Consider the following 5,666-nt stretch of genomic DNA (forward strand, 5'->3'; position numbering starts at 1 on the left):
TTCCTCTAACGTATCCAAGCTGTCCACTCTAATTGCCTATTAGCCACTGAATTACATTCTTGGTTATCAGATCACCTGCTGCTGTAACACAGCGCTCGTGTCGAGTAACCATTTTTAGCCTAATATGACATCACAATATCCAAGTTATTCACCTCACACATGTTCTGGCAATTTAGTTCCAATTTTCCTCAAGTTTCACCTACGCTGTATCCCTGGACTCTGCACAATTTTAAAAATTGTATATAATCCAAAATTGCCCCAAAAAAAAAAAAAAAAAAGGAAGTAGAGCTGGCCAAATAGCTCAGCAGATTAAAGCACCTGCTTAGGCAGACGCAGCAGCCAGGGCTTCATCCCAGGCATGTCATGCTAGCCCCAACCCTGGGGTGAGCTCAGATGGCAACTGAGACTGGGCATGGTCACAGAAGCCTGTAATCCCAACTTTTGGGAGGTTGAACACAGGTGGGTCACTATGAGTCCGATCCACATAGTGAGACCCTGTAGACCCTGTACTAAATACACACACACACACACACACACACACACACACACAAAAGTTGTTGTAAAATGAGATATCTGTTCTTTTAAAAATCCACAAGGGATAATGAACAAAGTGGCTGTAAAATTGAATAAAATAAATACAGCAAGTGTGTAAGAAGTGATGCAAATTGAAATGCCCTCTGTCATTGGGAAACAGGATATAAGTATGCCACTCGTTGATGCTTGTGTTACAGAGAGAAGGGGGGCAATGAGAGGGAATAAAGATACATCACCAAAAGGAACCTACTAACCCTCATCACTGTCCTCATCATGCACCATAACACATGCTAAGACAAACAGTATCAACACATGTGGAAAAGGTGACTGGGGATTCAGAAGAGATCGGAAGTGGGTAAGGAAGAGGGGATAAGAAATAACAAATTGTAATACGCACGTGTAACTACTCATCTAGATGATTGCAAGGGCCTGAACTGCAAATATGTACGAGTAAAATAAATAAACAAGAAAAAAAAAATAGATGTAAGAATAAACTAGCTTCTTAGGCAGGCCATTGTCCTTGTTATGGTTTGTGTCTAGTTGTCCCACCAAAGCCTTATGCAATCATGGGGTGAGGACTTCTAGAGTTTGTGTTAACTCATGATCCACTGGGATTATGTGTCATCCAAGGCTGGGATTATGGGTTTTAGTACTGCTGGGATTACCCATAGGTGGGTAAATACTGGGAAGTACCCATAGGTCTGAGTACTTCCCCTACCCTGGGGCAGGTAATTTGCATTACAATGTAAGGTGGGAAGAGAAGCTAGCTGCTTGAGCTGCTGCTACCTCTCCCTTGTGCTCTTGCTCTTTGCCACCGCCATGAAAGTTTGCCCTCTGTTATGAGCTGCTCTGCGTTGGACCCAGCTGAGTATGGACTGAAACCTCCAGTAACTGTGAGCTAAATAAACCTTTCCTTCCTTCATTTTGAGTGTCGGGTATTTGTCTCAGCAATGAAAGAAGAGTAACTAAGACAGTCCTGAAAAGGTCTGGATGAAAAACTACTCTTCTGTGAGGTATTTAGGCTCCTCTTAGTGATCACTTAGTAGCCTAATTTCTTCTTTGAGGAGTAATGATGTGGTGAAGAAGAAGCCCCAGAAGAAGAAGAAAATTCAGGATAGTCAACATATGGGAAAGTATTTTTGTGAGGAAAAGCATAGGTTTTAGTTTAAACAATAGACCTCCTTTTATCCCTCCATTTCTCCTTTCCTCCTTTCCTATTTTTTTTCTTCTTTTCTTCCACCAAAATAACTAAAGAACAAAAAAAAAAAAGCTGAGGCCATGAGGTATAGCAACCAGACCAGAGACAAAGATAGAAAACAAGTAAAAAGCTACTTTCTGCCCTTTAGTGACCAAGCTTCATGGCTTATCTCTGGCCTATCTATGTCTCTATATCTTATATTTGATTTAGATGAATATGGTGACATATAAGCATGTATGCACATTTGTTCTTTAATACAAAGCAATCTCAGCCCCCTCTATGATTTCTCCTCTGGTCTTTGAATCCTCTGTGCTCATCAGTTACACAAATCTGCTTCATGAGCAAGTAAGTACTCTATAAAAGTTTCTAGCGGAGTTTTCCAGAAATTATTGACATTTTCTGTGATCGTATCTACAACTTCACTGTTACGTGTTCATTTTTCTGGTGCTTAAAACTTCATAGGAGTGAGAATCGTGTCTGTGAGAAATGTGCAACTTTAGGAAGAGGAGACCTTAGGTTTCTATCAGGGAGAATGAACAAAATAATTAGATGTTAGAGAGCAACCACAAACGTGGAGAAATAAGTACAGTACAGCGCTCTAGAAGATGCACAACGGGGCAGACACACTGATAGAGGCTCCGTGGGTACAAACGGGAAGTCTTGCTGGCTGCACTATTTCACCATGGGCTGATCTCAGATAAAAGAAACTGGGATGTAAATACTGGAATGAAAGTTGCCTGCTGTTAAAGTTTTCAGGTAATTAACAGAACAGCCTTTTCAGCTTGATATTTTAAAACAGTTTAATAATCCTAAACATGGAGTAGTAATAAATACATTTACAAAGAAGAGAAGATCCTAGGGAGAAAAAAAAATTCCTTTAAGTCATTTCCATGCCATTATTTTTTAAGAAACACTGTAGGGTTTAATATGAGATTAGCATCAAAATCAAGGGAAGCCTTTATATCTTTCTTAAACATCCTGCAACTGTGCTTTCCTTGATAGATTCCTTTGACCTCCCACTGCCACACAGTTTAGAGCTAGCATTTAAGAATCAGGGCTTGCTCTGCAGGCTACCTGGAATAGAGAAATTAGCAGGCACAGAATTAGAGATAGGCTAGAGGAATCTCTTCATAGATCAATAAGGCACTCATTACAATTCAACAGGCCAGATAAATGGGCAGGGAGGTGGTTGAAGCTACATGAAAATATTTATTATTAAAATACATTTCAAGTGCTTTCTGCTCTTTGGGGGATTAATGATGAATAGAAATACGCATGATTAAAATATGAATCCTGCTCTTTTTGTAAACAAAGCTGATTTGATGAAAATTGCCAGAGGATGTCTGCTGCTATTATGTGAAAGCAATTTCATATTCTTTTACCTTAGATAACTATATATTTTTCTTAAAGGAATGAATGCCTTTAACCATAAAGTCGTGAAGTTTAACCATGCATTTGGATTTGCTCAGGAAAGCGCCATGCAAATCTCTTCTCCCAGGATTGTTATCAACAGTAAAACTTCTGTTCCAAAAGCATCACAATTTAAATGAAAAATCATATGTCTACTGATAAGCAGCCTGTATCACAGCTATAAATTGACATTGTCTTCACAATAGTTTTGATCAGTATAGAATTCAGTTGATCATGTCATTTGGTTAGAGTGCTGCTCATGAGGTCAAAATCATGGGTCTTACCTTTGTACTGGCCTGGAGGAATTAATTAATTCCAAGGTCAAAAGTTTTGCTTCTAATTAGGCTAACTTTCTAATGCATTCAGGAATGTTTAAAGTGAGTATATGTTTGTGAGTGTGAATACTTCATTTGAATTATTGCCAACCATGTGAATTTGGCCAAGTTATATTAAGAGATGCAATTATTTCATCTTTAGAAGTGAGATAATGAAATATTGTGTGTGTATGTGTGTGTGTGTGTGTGTGTGTGTGTGTGTGTGTAATGTTGTTGTATTTTAGGAAAGGGTCAACAGGGTATTCAGGGTCTCACTACTAAGTTGGACTCATAATGATTCTCCTGTTTACAGCCTCCCAAGAGCTTAGATTACAGGCACACACTACCACACCCAGTCTCAAATGCCATCTCAGCATGCCCCGGGGGCGGGGCCAGCATGGTAGGCCTGGGGATCGAACCCCCAGCCCCTGTGACTGCTTGTGGGCATTTTAATCCGCTGAGCTATTTGGCCAGCCCTATTGGGTTTTATTTGTAATAAAAATTTAAGCTTTGCATAGAAAAGTCAAATATAAAAAGATCACTGAATTTAGAATTAGAAGACATTAGATAGTATGATTGCTCTCCTGTTGTGTGACTCTGAACAATTCATTTCAAACATCACATGCCTTGGATTCCTTTTGTGTGTGTTTGTGAGGTCATCTCCTCACAGGGCTATGTTTTCAGTTAGAAATACATTATTTGAAAGGGTAATTTGAATACGTTGTCAGAATTACATGTTTTTATCCCTAGGTGAATTTTATTTTATTTTATAAGCTATGGACTTACACTTTCTTTTTTTTTTATTTTAGGGAAGGGTCTACAGGGTATTCAGGGTCTCAAGACTAGATTGGAGTAGTAGTGACCTGCCTATTTACAGCCTCCCAAGGGCTGGGATTACAGGCACATGCCACCACACCCAGTCTCAATCACTGTCTCAGGGTGCCCTTGGGAGTGCGGCCAGCATGCCCACCCAGGGATTGAACACCCAGCCCTTGTGCCTGCTTGCAGGTGCTTTAATTTGCTGAGATATTTCTCCTAATACTCCAAGTTATTCTATAAAATAGACATTACCATTTATTACTCTGCTTCATGACTGTAACAAAGTACCTGAGGTAGAATAACTTTATGAAGAAAAATATTTATGTAACTCAAAGCTTCCAAGATTCAAAGTCCAAGATCAGGCGGCCTATTTGATTCAGTACCTCTGAGGGTCCGACAGCACCACGGCAGCGGCATGCCCAGGACGTGTGTGGGAGGACAGCATCTCACAGCTGGAAGTCAGGGAAAGGCTGCAGGCACACGGTCCTCCAAAAGTGTGCTCCTAAGAACTCTTCAGCATTCTGTTCCCTCCCACATTGCCCTAAACTTTCGTGTGGCCAACTCAATTTATATCAAAGCCATAGCAGTCACAAACACTATCCCCACTTTATGGATGTGAAAACAGAGAAGCCAAGAATGCGTACTTGTAATTCTGGTGAGTCATGGAGCTGAGCCAAACTTAAGCATTTTGATTGTAGAGTCCTTTCATTTCACCCAATGTCATGCCTCAAAGCTGGCTTTGGCATACCAAAATGTATTTTGAAAGTCAAATAATGGATGTTTTAAGATTAAATAAGACAGACAAAGGTGTTATTACACCACTGTTTTTCTCTTTTGGAGCTTATGAAGTTGAGAACATAATTCTACAGTTATGACATATCACTCCCACTTTTGTCATTCTAGAAAGTAATGAATTCTGAATCAGTAAAAAGGCTGACTCCTATGCTGAGTATAAGAAAAGTCTCCCTTGTTATTTAGGCATATTTAGATTTACAGTCTGAGGAGTAGGGGCGCTGGAGAATTCTTGCTGATCACTTGATCCCTGCCACCTGAGGAAATTCCAGACACTGGAAAAGTCAGCCCCACTCAGGACTCTCAGGACAAGTTTAAGTAAGAGTTGAGATTTAGCATCACAGTCTTAAATGCCTCTTGCCACTCTTTCTATTATTAAAAAACTGTCCTTAAATATTTTCACAAGGGAAAATGTGATTTCCTTAGTCCTATTGGAAAGTAGAAGGGTTGGTAGTTTTTAATCCAAGATGAAGAGGAGCAGGAACCTATGAATGGGGGGAGGTTCTGGGAACCCCCAGACCCAGTCCTAACCCAGGTCCGGTGAGTGTGCGGAGAGCTTCCTGCTACCCTGCACCGGTGGGACCAGTCCCAGCCCAGGC

This window comes from Octodon degus, unplaced genomic scaffold, assembly GCF_000260255.1.
Source record: "Octodon degus isolate 3935 unplaced genomic scaffold, OctDeg1.0 scaffold00146, whole genome shotgun sequence".
NCBI classification, from domain to species: domain Eukaryota; kingdom Metazoa; phylum Chordata; class Mammalia; order Rodentia; family Octodontidae; genus Octodon; species Octodon degus.